We start from the raw sequence: 16635 nt of genomic DNA on the forward strand, positions 1-16635 counted from the left end.
ATAAATTAAGCTATTAACTCTGTAACCTAACAACCCGCTAACTTTACATTAAAATTACAACATCCCTATCTTATAATAAATGTAAACTTACCTTTAGAAATAAACTAAACTAAACTATATTAAACTATTAATTAACCTACCCTATTATCCTACCATATTAAACTATTAATTAATCTACCCTAACTATTATACTAAAAATACATTAAACTACCAATTAAATTAACTATATTACATATTTAAAAACCTAACCCTACTCAAATTATTTAAATCTACAATTAAAATGTTTAAATAAAAAAAAAATAAACACTAAGTTACAAAAAATAAAAAACACTAAGTTACAAAAAATAAAAAACCACAGTATCAAAAATAAAAAAGAATTACACCTAATCTAATATCCCTATCAAAATAAAAAAGCCCCCCCCCCCCAATTAAAAAAAACCCTAGCCTACAATAAACTACCAATGGCCCTTAAAAGGACCTTTTGCAGAGCATTGCCCCAAAGAAATCAGCTCTTTTACCTGTAAAAAAAAAAATACAAACACCCCCCAACAGTAAAACCCACCACCCACACAACTAACCCCCCCAAATAAAAACCCTATCTAAAAAACCTAAGCTCCCCATTGCCCAGAAAAGGGCATTTGTATGGGCATTGCCCTTAATAGGGCATTTAGCTCTTTTATTGCCCAGACCCTACCCTAAAAATAAGTTGCTAAAGAAGCTGAGGGTAAAGGTGATGAACTGGCCAAGCATGTCTCCAGATCTAAACCCTATTGAGCATCTGTGGGGCATCCTCAAACGGAAGGTGCGGGAGCGCAAGGTCTCTAGCATCCACCCGCTCTGTGATGTCATCATGGAGGAGTGGAAGAGGACTCCAGTGGCAACCTGTGAAGCTATGGTGAACTCCATGCCCAAGAGGGTTAAGGCAGTGCTGGAAAATAATGGTGGCCACACAAAATATTGACACTTTGGGCCCAATTTGGACATTTTCCACTTAGGGGTGTACTCACTTTTGTTGCCAACGGCTAAGACATCAATGGCTGTGTGTTGAGTTATTTTGAGGGGACAGCAAATTTACACTGTTATACAGGCTGTACACTCACTACTTTACATTGTAGCAAAGGGTCATCTCTTAAGTGTTGTCAAATGAAAAGATATAATAAAATATTTACAAAAAATGTGAGGGATGTACTCACTTTTGTGAGATACTGTATATGTCTTTATATGTATACATATGTATTTATGTGTTTATATGTGTATATGTCTGTAAATACACATATAAATACATACATACATCTGTACACACATATGAACATGTATATGTATTATTTCTATGTTAAAGGGATAGTCTAGTCAAAAATAAACTTAATAAATCATGATTCAGATAGGGCATGTCATTTTAAACAACTTTCCAATTTACTTTTATCATCAACTTTGTTCTTTTGGTATTCTTACGCCTAGATTTAGAGTTTTGCGGCCAAAGGGGTGCGTTAGCTACGCATGCTTTTTTCTGGCCGCACCTTTTAAATACCGCTGGTATTTAGAGTTCACAGAATGGCTGCGTTATGCTCCAAAAAAGGAGCGTAGAGCATATTTACCGCAACTTCAACTCTCGATACCAGCGGTGCTTACGGACGCGGCCAGCTTCAAAAACGTGCTTGTGCACGATTCCCCCATAGAATACAATGGGGCTGTTTGAGCTGAAAAAAAACCTAACACCTGCAAAAAAGCCGCGTTCAGCTCCTAACGCAGCCCCATTGTTTGCTATGGGGAAACACTTCCTACGTCTGCACCTAACACTCTAACATGTACCCCGAGTCTAAACACCCCTAACCTTACACTTATTAACCCCTATTCTGCCGCCCCCGCTATCGCTGACACCTGCATATTTTTTTTAACCCCTAATCGGCCGCTTCGTAAACCGCCGCTACTTACATTATCCCTATGTACCCCTAATCTGCTGCCCCTAACACCGCCGACCCCTATATTATATTTATTAACCCCTAATCTGCCCCCCACAATGTCGCCTCCACCTGCCTACACTTATTAACCCCTAATCTGCCGAGCGGACCGCACCGCTATTATAATAAAGTTATTAACCCCTAATCCGCCTCACTCCCGCCTCAATAACCCTATAATAAATAGTATTAACCCCTAATCTGCCCTCCCTAACATCGCCGACACCTAACTTCAAACATTAACCCCTAATCTGCCGACTGGGGCTCACCGCTATTCTAATAAATGTATTAACCCATAAAGCTAAGTCTAACCCTAACACTAACACCCCCCTAAGTTAAATATAATTTAAATCTAACAAAATAAATTAACTCTTATTAAATAAATTATTCCTATTTAAAGCTAAATACTTACCTGTAAAATAAATCCTAATATAGCTACAATATAAATTATAATTATATTATAGCTATTTTAGGATTTATATTTATTTTACAGGTAACTTTGTATTTATTTTAACCAGGTACAATAGCTATTAAATAGTTAAGAACTATTTAATAGCTAAAATAGTTAAAATAATTACAAAATTACCTGTAAAATAAATCCTAACCTAAGCTACAATTAAACCTAACACTACACTATCAATAAATTAATTAAATAAAATACCAACAATAATCTACAATTAAACCTAACACTACACTATCAATAAATTAATTAAATACAATTCCTACAAATAAATACATTTAAATAAACTAACTAAAGTACAAAAAATAAAAAAGAACTAAGTTACAAAAAATAAAAAAATATTTACAAACATTAGAAAAATATTACAACAATTTGAAACTAATTACACCTACTCTAAGCCCCCTAATAAAATAACAAAGACCCCCAAAATAAAAAAAATGCCCTACCCTATTCTAAATTACAAAAGTTCAAAGCTCTTTTACCTTACCAGCCCTGAACAGGGCCCTTTGCGGGGCATGCCCCAAAGAATTCAGCTCTTTTGCCTGTAAAAAAACACATACAATACCCCCCCCCAACATTACAACCCACCACCCACATACCCCTAATCTAACCCAAACCCCCCTTAAATAAACCTAACACTAAGCCCCTGAAGATCTTCCTACCTTATCTTCACCTCGCCGGGTATCACACCGATCCGTCCTGGCTCCAAAATCTTCATCCAACCCAAGCGGGGGCTGGCGATCCATAATCCTGCGGCTGAAGAGGTCCAGAAGAGGCTCCAAAGTCTTCATCCTATCCGGGAAGAAGAGGCGATCCGGACCAGCAACCATCTTGATCCAAGCGGCATCTTCTATCTTCATCCGATGAGGACCGGCTCCATCTTGAAGACCTCCACCGAGGACCCATCTTCTTCTTCCGACGACTTCCCGATGAATGACGGTTCCTTTAAGGAACGTCATCCAAGATGCCTGTAAAAAAACACATACAATACCCCCCCAACATTACAACCCACCACCCACATACCCCTAATCTAACCCAAACCCCCCTTAAATAAACCTAACACTAAGCCCCTGAAGATCTTCCTACCTTATCTTCACCTCGCCGGGTATCACACCGATCCGTCCTGGCTCCAAAATCTTCATCCAACCCAAGCGGGGGCTGGCGATCCATAATCCTGCGGCTGAAGAGGTCCAGAAGAGGCTCCAAAGTCTTCATCCTATCCGGGAAGAAGAGGCGATCCAGACCGGCAACCATCTTGATCCAAGCGGCATCTTCTATCTTCATCCGATGAGGAACGGCTCCATCGTGAAGACCTCCAGCGCAGACCAATCTTCTTCCTCCGACGTCCAACTGAAGAATGACGGTTCCTTTAAGGGACGTCATCCAAGATGGCGTCCCTCGAATTCCAATTTAGCTCGCATTCTATTGGCTGATCGGAACAGCCAATAGAATGCGAGCTCAATCTGATTGGCTGATCGGATCAGCCAATCGGATTGAACTTGATTCTGATTGGCTGATTCCATCGGCCAATCAGAATTTTCCTACCTTAATTCCGATTGGCTGATAGAATCCTATCAGCCAATCGGAATTCGAGGGACGCCATCTTGGATGACGTCCCTTAAAGGAACCGTCATTCTTCAGTTGGACATCGGAGGAAGAAGATTGATCCGCGCTGGAGGTCTTCACGATGGGCCGTTCCTCATCGGATGAAGATAGAAGATGCCGCTTGGATCAAGATGGTTGCCGGTCTGGATCGCCTCTTCTTCCCGGATAGGATGAAGACTTTAGAGCCTCTTCTGGACCTCTTCAGCCTCAGGATTATGGATCGCCAGCCCCCGCTTGGGTTGGATGAAGATTTTGGAGCCAGGACCGATCGGTGATACCCGGCAAGGTGAAGACAAGGTAGGAAGATCTTCAGGGGCTTAGTGTTAGGTTTATTTAAGGGGGGTTTGGGTTAGATTAGGGGTATGTGGGTGGTGGGTTGTAATGTTGGGGGGGGGGCTATTGTATGTGTTTTTTTTACAGGCAAAAGAGCTGAATTCTTTGGGGCATGCCCCACAAAAGGTCCTTTTAAGGGCTGGTAAGGTAAAAGAGCTTTGAACTTTTTTAATTTAGAATAGGGTAGGGCATTTTTTATTTTGGGGGGCTTTGTTATTTTATTAGGGGGCTTAGAGTAGGTGTAATTAGTTTAAAATTGTTGTAATATTTTTCTAATGTTTGTAAATATTTTATTATTTTTTGTAACTTAGTTCTTTTTTATTTTTTGTATTTTAGTTAGTTTATTTAATTGTAGTTATGTGTAGGTATTGTATTTAATTAATGTATTGATAGTGTAGTGTTAGGTTTAATTGTAGGTAATTGGAGGTATTTTATTTAATTAATTTATTGATAGTGTAGTGTTAGGTTTAATTGTAACTTAGGTTAGGATTTATTTTACAGGTAATTTTGTAATTTTTTTAACTATTTTAGCTATTAAATAGTTCTTAACTATTTAATAGCTATTGTACCTGGTTAAAATAAATACAAAGTTACCTGTAAAATAAATATAAATCCTAAAATAGCTATAATATAATTATAATTTATATTGTAGCTATATTAGGGTTTATGTTACAGGTAAGTATTTAGCTTTAAATAGGAATAATTTATTTAATATGAGTTAATTTATTTTGTTAGATTTAAATTATATTTAACTTAGGGGGGTGTTAGTGTTAGGGTTAGACTTAGCTTTAGGGGTTAATCCATTTATTACAGTAGCGGCGAGATTCGGTCGGCAGATTAGGGGTTAATAATTGAAGTTAGGTGTCGGTGATGTTAGGGAGGGCAGATTAGGGGTTAATACTATTTATTATAGGGTTATTGAGGTGGGAGTGAGGCGGATTAGGGGTTAATAACTTTATTATAGTAGCGGTGCGGTCCGCTCGGCAGATTAGGGGTTAATAAGTGTAGGCAGGTGGAGGCGACGTTGAGGGGGGCAGATTAGGGGTTAATAAATATAATATAGGGGTCGGCGGTGTTAGGGGCAGCAGATTAGGGGTACATAAGGATAACGTAGGTGGCGGCGCTTTGCGGTCGGCAGATTAGGGGTTAATTATTGTAGGTAGCTGGCGGCGACGTTGTGGGGGGCAGGTTAGGGGATAATAAATATAATATAGGGGTCGGCGGTGTTAGGGGCAGCAGATTAGGGGTACATAAGTATAACGTAGGTGGCGGTCGGCAGATTAGGGGTTAAAAAAATTTAATAGAGTGGCGGCGATGTGGGGGGACCTTGGTTTAGGGGTACATAGGTAGTTTATGGGTGTTAGTGTACTTTAGAGCACAGTAGTTAAGAGCTTTATAAACCGGCGTTAGCCCAGAAAGCTCTTAACTACTGACTTTTTTCTGCGGCTGGAGTTTTGTCGTTAGATTTCTAACGCTCACTTCAGCCATGACTCTAAATACCGGCATTAGAAAGATCCCATTGAAAAGATAGGATACGCAAATGACGTAAGGGGATCTGCGGTATGGAAAAGTCGCGGGTGGAAAGTGAGCGTTAGACCCTTTCCTGACTGACTCTAAATACCGGCGGTAGCCTAAAACCAGCGTTAGGAGCCTCTAACGCTGGTTTTCACGGCTGCCGCCCAACTCTAAATCTAGGCCTTAGTTGGCTAAACTGCAAGTCTGTCAAAATAACTGAAATAAGGGGGCTGTCAGAAGATGCTTAGATACAATGCAATCATAGAAGTAAAACGTGTATTAATATAACTGTGTTGGTTATGCATAACTGGGGAATGGGTATTAAAGGTGTTATCTATCTTTTAAAACAATAACAATTCTGGTGTAGACTGTCCCTTTAAAGTCCTTTGCAGTCCTTTCCAGTCCTGTTTATTGACTGTTTTTCTGCTCCTGGTATGTATTTTTCAAGTTCAGAGCATAGACAACATAATACAAACTGATAATTAAAGGGACAGTCTAATCCAGAATTTGTATTGTTTAAAAAGATAGATAATCCCTTTATTACCAATTCCCCAGTTTTACATAACCAACACGGTTATGTTAATGCACTTTTTACCTGTGATTGCCTTGTATCTAAGCATCTGCAGACTGACCTCTTATTTCAGTTCTTTTGACAGACTTGAATTTTAGCCAGTTAGTACCCTCTGATAAGTAACTCCATTGTGCGTGAGCACAATGTTATCTATATGGCACGTATAAACTAACACCCTCTTGCTGTGAAAAACTGTCAAATGCATTCAGATTTGAGGTTGGCATTTATCGATGTGCGGCGGACATGATGAGCTACATCGTCTCATGCCCGCTCGCACGTTCAAAAATCGGTCCCATGGTCTAGAATTATTAAACCTTTATTGAGCACTATTGAATAGTCCCTTGTTAGTGAGTGGGATAGACATTTACCAATGTATATATATTTAATAGATATAAAAATGGTAAATCATGCAGCAAACAAGAGCTTCATGAAACCTGATAAAATAGAAAGCACAACCACAACATATAGAAATAGAGTTTAGCAATCTTACTGTTAAAATGTTTGTTTTTATTTTGTTTTTCATTTTGGCAGTGACAAGCAGTGAGGTCAGAGGCTGGTGAGGCACTAGCTATGATACGCCCAAAAAACAAACTTACACACACACACACACATAAATATATATTAACACAAAGAGTTTAGAAAAGGAGAATATAACTTGTATACTCATTAGATTAGCGATTTTAGCACTCTTTAGGTTTGCTCAGCAAGTTACCAAAAGGAGAGGGACACCGACAATGCACTGATTAAGAAACGGCAACCAGACATTGCTATATTACAGAGATATTTATTTTTGTCAGAATATGCAAAGGATTACTAAGTGATGCATCACTAAATACTACTACCTCAACCAAACAACAGATTCTAAACAATCAAATAGTATGTATTGGGCTATTAGCCCCTAACATCGACAGTTTAGATAGAAAATTATTTCCAAATGGTGGAACAAAAAATTTGTTTACACTTTAGATATAGGAAAAATGGCTATTAATCAGCCTGTCATATCCTTCTCTTAAAACCTAATGATAATTCACCAAAGTAGCATACCGCTTCACTATAGATACATTGTTTGGCGGTTTACGAGGTAAAGACGTCCTCTTAATATTAAGCTACAAAGTGATATCATTAGTACAACCTGTTTGAAACATATGTAGCAAGTTGAAAAGAGTCCAGTAATGTAGCAGATTGCTTCACCATAGAAATTTTAAGTGAAGATTATTGCGGTAAGAACGTCCTCTTCAAATACTACTACTTAAAAAAAAAACCTCTTCAATACATATGCAAAGGGTGATAAATCATCATAAAGTGCAACACCACTATTATAGGTGTTTAAAAGTATACCTAATAGGTTTATTATACATTAGTGATAGAAATTAAATTTTATCCATATATATAAATATAAAACTCTCTCCCTAAATTTCACTTTATTGCTATACAAATTATCTATCTGGGAGACCGGGAGGATTACCTATTATGTTCCAGTTCTAGGGATTGAGGGTTGATTTGATTTGCTTGGTGAGGAACCGGTGGGGGAGGGGCACCGGCAGTGCAGTGTTTTGCAATGGCTTTCACCCTATCAGATGAACAACGCGAAGCAGAACTTAAGGAGTCGCTCTCTAGCAGCAATTTAGAAGCCAATCAATCCGATATTAATGTATTTCAAGCTACAAAAATTGTGTCACAAGACAAGTAAAGTTAAAGGGACATTAAACCCCAAAATATTATTTCATGATTTAGAAAGAGCATGCAATTTTTAACCACTTTCTAATTTACTTCTATTATCTAATTTGCTTCATTCTCTTGATATTCTTTGCTGAAAAACATATCTAGATAGGCTCAGTATCTGCTGATTGGTTGTTGCACATAGATGTCTCATGTGATTAGCTCACCAATGTGCATTTCTATTTATTCAACAAAGGATATCTAAAGAATGAAGCAAATTAGATAATAGAAGTAAATTTGAATGTTGTTTAAAATTGTATTCTCTATCCGAATCATGAAAGAAAAGTTTTGGGTTTAATGTCCCTTTAAGAGCAGAAAATTCTAGCTTGAATAATTATGTTGAAACTAAAATAGTTCCTAGAGGATTGAGGCTATTTTTAGATCCTGGCTTCAATGCTAGAGAGGAGGAAGGTGGTGAAGAATTCATCACAGAATGGAATGAGAAACTTTCATCTTGTGCACTTGATTTAATAGAAATGCTTATCAAACGTAATGTTAAAAGACTGGAAAAGGTGAAAGAGGAAGTGAAAATTTCTTTGCAGGTTGTTAATAAATTTGAGAGTGATACAAACTTCAATAATTTAAATGAAGAAACAAAAAACTATATATCAAGGTTACAGGCAGATATTAAGTCTAGGAAATGTAGGAAATTGTTTAGAGACCAAGATGACTATAAAAAGAAAAAAAATTATTTATACAAATTTGATAAGGCATCGTAGGATTCAGGTACAGATGCATCAGATCTAGAAAATGATCCTGAGAGAATGTCAAAAAACGATGGACTGTCCCTTGGAGTCCTAAACGCAGGAGGACAAGACGGGAAGGGAGGAAGAGGAAGGGATTTGAGTTTAGACTCACAAGAGAACGATATCCACTGAGTGTTAATATTTTGAAGTAGGGTCTGCACCACTATTGTAGGTGTTTTAAAGTATACCTAATAGGTTTATTATACATTAGTGATAGAAATTAAATGTTATCCATATATGTTAATATAAAACTCTCTCCCTAAATTTCACTTTATTGTTATACATTATATATATTGTATATATATAATGTATATATATGTATATATATATATTGTATATATACTGTATATATACTGTTTATGAATACAATGACCTGCACCCCCCCCCAAAAAAAAGCAAAACAAATTATCAACAGCCATTATGAAAGAATCAATACAATGACTAAACAGCACAATGCCATTCAGTTCACACATCAAGAAATATAACTAGCAGTATTTGCTCTCACAGTTATGCTCAAGAAATTAAATAGATTTACACTCAGTGCTGGATACTGGATTCCTATTTGTAAAGAAAATTGGGTGTCAATATGACCTGGTTACAAGTGCGGCAATTATATATAACATTTACAGTGTACTCATTGGGGTCAATTTATTATTGGCCGAATTGGGCCAATTCACCCTGTTTCCATGCGAGCCTTTAGGCTTGCCAGAAACAGGAGTTAAGAAGCAGCGGTCTATAGACCGCTGCTCCTTAACTCATACCCCACCACTGAGGCTGTGTACAGCAATACGATTGATCCTATATGATCGGGCTGTTTGACACCCCGAATCTGCAGGGGGCAGAATTTCACAAGCAGTTTACTAGATGTGGGTAGGGGGAACTGCTCCTCTGGGACCAATGATTGACCATTTCAATGCATTATGGTCTGCAAGTCACAGATCACATATCACCTGAAAGCGGTTGGGCTGGAGAAGAAGAGTCACTTCCTCTAGATGTTTTTCAGCACTAGGGGACCTCCCTCCCAGCATAGAAACACCACTAGTTCCAGCTTCACTTTGTGATTTATTGTGTCCACCTTCTTTGCACCCAGACGTGACAACAATATGATGGGTTGATAATGGTACCAGTGGCAGACCTCCCTGTCACCTACCCCTGTCTTAATGTTAATTTCCAAATAAACCCCTTTTCCCACCCTTCCCCATACACTGCATGGTAAATAAAAGCAAGCAGGCACTACTTCAGTGTGAAATGTAAAAACACAAATTAATTGAATAATCCATTTAAAAACATAAATCCATATGATGGACAAGGAGAGAGACACGAAGGGAAGCAGGCTGGTGCATTTCGCGCCCTCTATTGGCGCTTATTCATAGACTTGCACACACAGGTTAAAAATAACTATTTATAGGGTAAGGATTTACGCTTTCCCCAAAAATTAGTTAACATTCAATGTTGCCAATACAAACATGCACATATTAAAATACAACAATAAAAAATATATATAATCCAATATTAACAACATTAGGATCAACTGTCATGCTAATTGAATATATACTTTCTTCCAATCGCAAACATATATAAATATAGATACAGTGTTATGTATAAAATTCCACATATGTGTACCAATTATACTGATGCTATGGGAAATATATTTAATGTTTAGTATACCATGAACATATTTGGATGATATTAGGAGGAAATACATAAAATTTCTCTTAGAAAAAAAAAAATATATATACTACTTATGGTTCAAACAGAGAAGCCCACTATTTGTAACATTAATTGTTATTAAAATATATATAAATACATGTACATCTCCTATAGTAGTAAAATATGTGATTTTTTTCACTGGCTTAGCCCTACTACAGTTATACAGTTAACAACAACATTTAAAAAAAAAAAAATAATTCTTACATTTTTAAAACCCAACAAACTGTGTCACTGAGTCAGTTATCTATAAAAAAAAAGTTTATGTCTCATTCCTTATTCATGCCTAGAGGAACACGTGTCCATAACTTCAAAATCCACAATAATTCTTTTTTATCCAGGTTTCTATGTGTATCACCCACCCTAAAGGGGATATCTATAATCGTCATTGACATATTTCTACATTCGTCAAATGCAAACTGTTAAAATGACTTGTGAATGAAAACAAATAGAGGAGCTCAGGTAGGTGTTTTGCAATTTCAAATTTATTTTCAAAAGTGGCACCGTAGCGCTAAACGAGTGAAAAAAATAGTAATAATTTTATAACACACAGTGTGGAATAGATAATAACCCCGGGGTAATACAGAGGATTAGGGAGCTGAGAAGATAACAGGTAAACACGTTTCGGCTTGATGCCTTACTCTATACCTGAGTTAAAAATGAACAGTGTGCGGATAAGCTTGTTGACATCAAGTAATGTCCTGAACAGATTAAAGTCCACTGAGGGTACAATCCCTTAACTTCAGCCCCGTTCCCCCTTAATCTGGACACCGCTCCACTTCCCCGCCTACTAGCTCACATCATCATTTGTGACATATAGTCCAGAGTGTTCAGAGTAAGCATAGGTGTACGCAGGGTTTACAGCTAGTTGGCACTGTTCTTCAGTAATGAGGGTAATGGATGGATGTATTTGCTTTGATTCATACTGCGTCAATTTGATACTGAGTGATTGGGCATTGGTAAAACAAGAGTGCTCTTCATGTCAACAGTATGGGACTGCAATATGGATCAGCGCAGTATACATGTGTGTAAGTGTTTGATGTAGTAGGTCCTTTTATCCAGATTGTTTGTGATAACATATAGCATGTATCTGAATTTCAATTCACATTTATTTAATGATTCAGATAGTTTGCAAAAATGAGATACATTACTTCAGTTCTAACATTCTTAATGTAAACAATTTAGTGAGCTTTACATTCTCTAATGGCTCCTATTGGATAAGACAAGGAAAGGGGTGTGTACCCGTTATCCAATGGGAGGTGTAGCTGACATTTTTATTAAGCACACTGTTCATTTTTAACTCAGGTATAAAGTAAGGCATCAAGCCGAAACACGTTTACCTGTTACCTTCCCAGCTCCCTAATCCTCTGTATTATCCTGGGGTTATTATCCCCTCCACACTGTGTGTTATAAAATTATTACTATTTTTTTCACTCGTTTAGCACTACGTCGCCACTTTTGAAAATAAATTTGAAATCGCAAAACACCTACCTGAGCTCCTCTATTTGTTTTCATTCACACTGTTTTGGCCACAGAGTGAGCACAGGTTAATGGTGAATGCGCGACTACAGGGTGATCACACTATACACTGGTCAGCAGCAGGAACCAGGAAAACCAGCCTCGCCGCCATTGGGGGTGGCTCTACAGGCACTACCCAGATTGGAAAGTAAGGACCATACAGGAACTGCCGGGGGAGAGCAAATTTCACACGCCATCTCGGGAGAAAGCTCCAGGGTCCAGGAAGGATCAGCAGGGAGAAAGCTCCAGGGTCCAGGAAGGATCGGCAGGTATGTGCCTGAGAGCATACAGTGTCCTGAGATGTTACATTCTAATATGCCTCTATGGTACTTGCTTTGGAGCGGTTTCTCCTTATTTTTACCCAGTGTGAGCTAGGGGGTATCTTCACGAGGTACATTTTTCCTGCACTGTTGTTGGAGCCATATCGAAAGGGACATTTGGGTTGGAAACACTCAGGGACGCCCTATACATTTTCCTTCATGGCATCACCTATGATTACCCACCTATAACCTTTTCCCCCACCTTGTTTTGTTTGATTCATGTTAAAATGACTTGCCACTGCTGAGTCCTTGTTATAATTTTTCACTTCTCTCATGTGTTCCCCAAATCTAGTTCTGGCTTCTCTTGAGGTCTGTCCCACGTACTGGCATTTGCACAAGTTAAAAGGTACACAACAAATGTGATTGTGCAGTTAGCATAAAAAATAATATTGTATTGCCTATTATCAAAGCTTGATACAAAATTATCCCCCATCAATACATGAATACATGTATTGCAATGCCTGCTTCCACTTTTGTAGTTACCTTTTTTTGCTTAGCCAGTTTGATCTCTTTAGCTTATTGTTACTTCTTACTAGACTTAGTGACAGTGATTGAGCCAATGTTCTTGGTTTCCTATAGACCAACCTACACTTATTAATTATAGGTTTTAACACTTCCTCTCCTGTTAGAACATGCAGGTGTTTTTTTAAGGATTTTAACTATACTATCATATTGCTGGGAATATTCGGTGGTAAATACTATAGCATCCTTAAAAGGATCTTGTGTATTACCTCTATTAACATGGTCCATATTTGTTCTTTTATTTATATGATTATATGTTTTTACAGTGTTTCTACAAGTCTTTAATTTGAGATGTTCATATCCCCTAAGGATCAATCTCTCTTTATGTTCTAAGGATTGCAGTTCATAGATGCTTTCTGACTTAGTATTTCTACGCAATCAAATGAATTGTCCTCTTGGAATGGCGCTTAACACATTTTTTGGATGTTGGAAAGTTGCATGCAAAATAAGATTTGATTATCAACTGCTTGTGGAGTAAGATCCAAGAAATCAATATTATGTTTGCTGAAATGTGCAGTAAACTGTAGGCCCAGTTCATTCATAGTAATCTTGAAAATTATCAATGATTTGCTGCCCGTGGCATCTTGAACCACAAATAGCAGATCATCAATATAGCGAACAAATAGTACAATGTGCTCATACCAGGGATTATTTGAGAAATAAATGTATGTTAACTCCCACCATGCCACAAAAATGTTTGCAAATGCCGGAGCATATTTTTCCCCCATGGCAGTCACCCTAGTCTGCAGATGATACTCACTGTTGAATATGAAATAGTTGTGTGAAAGGAAAAACCTCAGAACATCTCCAATATAGTTTTTAATTTTCACATCTAATTTTAAGTCCCTTTCTAAAATGTATTCTACCACTACAATTCCAAGGTGTTGAGGTATGCTTGTATAAAGTGATGTAATATCAGCAGTTATCCAACTATAGTTGCCTTTGAATTGAATCTAAAGTTTGTAACAAGTGGGAAGAATCCTGAAGATAACTAAGTTGTGTTTTAACTATTGGTTGTAACACACTGTCCAAACTTTCTCCCAATGATTCTAAGAGAGAACCTATACCGGCCACTATTGGTCTGCCTGGGAGACAATCCTTATTTTTATGTACTTTGGGTACATGGTGGAAAATTCTTCATTGTTAGTATCAATTAATAAACTACTTTCTTCTTCTTGGATTTTCCTCCTCCTCTTTTTCCTCCATCTTCTTCTGTGTCTCTTTCTTGTACTTTGGCCCTGCGTATTTTCTGACAAACTACTTGAACACCCTTGTCTGTTTCCTCCCCAATGTTTCCTGTAAAAAAACACAAGAATGTGGAGAAGAGGAGAGAGAAGAAGAGGGAGAATAGGAGAAGGAAGAGGAGCAAAGGGAAAAAGTAAAAGAGCTGCCAGAAGTGTTACCTTCCGAATCTGATGATTCCCCTTCAGAGGTACTGAATGCAACTTTTCTTGCATTTTTTTTAAGATGGATTTAGGCACATTTTTAGTAGCATCTTTTTTTCTGTTGTACAGGTGGCTTTCTTCTCCCATATTTGTTTCTATTCTCTTGTTGTTCTTGGTGAACTACAGCCCAATTATATACTCTATTTTGGTCGTAGTCCTCCTTGTCCCTGTTAAACCTTTTTCCTTTTCTAAATGCTTGTTCCTGATCACACTAAGTCAGTGCCTCATCCATTTTTTTTCTTGTGAGAGGGATATTTAGTACTGGTCTCTAAGGGTTTCAGGTCATCCTTAATGGTGTTAATAGCCCAACAATATTGTAAACTGAGCGTGTGTAACAGCCTTCAAACAGCTCTTCCCGTGAATGCAACTCAGCTCAGAGTCCCACTAATGCGGTTTTCTCAGGGATAGTGAAATGTTCACAGCAATTCTCCCAAGATATACAGTAGTTAGAAATAAGAGGCTTACCACACTAGTCGCAGTCCTGTTGAAGTATAACTGGCGAAAGTCCTTAATGGTGTTAATAGTTGTTTGGAGTTTCATTCTCTTTTTTTCTTTTACCCAAATCAGTATATTGATTAACTTTCAATTCAGTTAACATGCTGTATTTCAATTCAGTTAATGCTGTATTCCACTCCTCCATATCTGAGAAATCATCAACTTCAAATGATGGATATTTCTTATTTCTCAATCCTCTAGGGATTCTCTGTGCCTCCATATATTTGTGAAATGCCAGAATGTCCCACATAAGTCTGAGATCAGTTATAAGAAAGTTTATAGCAGTTTTAAATGTGCCTTTAATTCAGAGTTTTCCACTTTACTCTCTTTAGAGATACTTTGTCAAATAAGTCCTTCCTAACACCCATATCAAACATATCATGTGTCATGGTAACTTCAACATTAGGTATTAAATTCAATTTATTAGGCAATGGAGCTGATCCTGCAACCTCCATGTCTGTATCTAACCTTGTCTTAATGGACACAATTTAATCACACTATAATACAGACTGATTATGGTGGGGTTAACACTGGAACCACTTGTGTAAATCCAAACCTGTTAGTGAAAGACTGTTGCCACACATAAACAGTTTCAAGGAACAAGTGTCTGTGAAAGGTTGACCTTTGACATTGCACTTACTGGTTCCTGTACTGATGTGTTTCATGCACCCTAGTGGCGCTCATTCATAGACATAGCATAGCATACAGAACCAGCAATATCCTTCTTATTATGTATTGTACATACACTTGATCACAATATTTATTAATATTTATTGATTAACACCCAAACCTGTGTCTTATATATTATATATTTTATCCTGCTACATGTGAAGCAAATTGTATTATATCTGATCTATTATATTAACACACCAAAAATTGTATTGTTCACATGTTGCAGATTTTATTCTAATGTAACTTTGTAACTGAATTGGTAAGAACTATAGAGAAACTACATCAATGATCAATATAGAAATTAATGTCACATTCTTTGTTCATCCCTGCTGGAAAGGGAGTTTTTAGTTTAAGTATCCAAAACATCTCTTTCTTTTCTAGAATTCTGTATCTGTTGCCACCACGAGGTGGGACCTCTGCTAGATCTATAATCTGTATAGCTATATCAGCCACATTTGTGAAGTGGTAGCTTTCAAAATGATTTGCTACTGCTGATTCTTTGATGTAGTTTTTCACATCCCTGATATTTTTACCAAGTCGTTTTCTTACCTCTCTTGAGGTTTGTCCTACATATTGGCAACTACATAAGTTACAAGTCAGCAAATAAATTACAAATGTAGTGCCACAATTGGCATCAAAATTAATACTAAATTGTTTATTACTAATACTACTGTTAAACTTATCACCTAGTTGGACATTAATACACTTTGTCACCTTGGTGCCTGGATTTGAACCTGGGACTCCTGGTTCCTACTCAGTTTCTCTTTTCTTTTGCCACTAGAGGTTGATTACAGGTTTGTGGAGACTTGTTACCTGCAGTGGATTGCTCTCTGGCTCTCCCATGCTTGTCAGCTGCAGGTAGTTTTGTAATCAGCTCTGCTATAAAGGGCTGCTTCTCTAATCACTTCCTGCCTTGACATTGTTATTGATTTACTTTGTTTGTGCCTCTGTTCTGCTTCCTGAATTCCTATCATGTTGGTGGATTCCTGGTTTCTGAGGTTGCTGATCGACCATTCTTCTGTATTCTCCTTATGCTTTATGAAAGACTGCTT

This window comes from Bombina bombina, chromosome 1 (assembly GCF_027579735.1).
Source record: "Bombina bombina isolate aBomBom1 chromosome 1, aBomBom1.pri, whole genome shotgun sequence".
Lineage (NCBI taxonomy): Eukaryota > Metazoa > Chordata > Amphibia > Anura > Bombinatoridae > Bombina > Bombina bombina.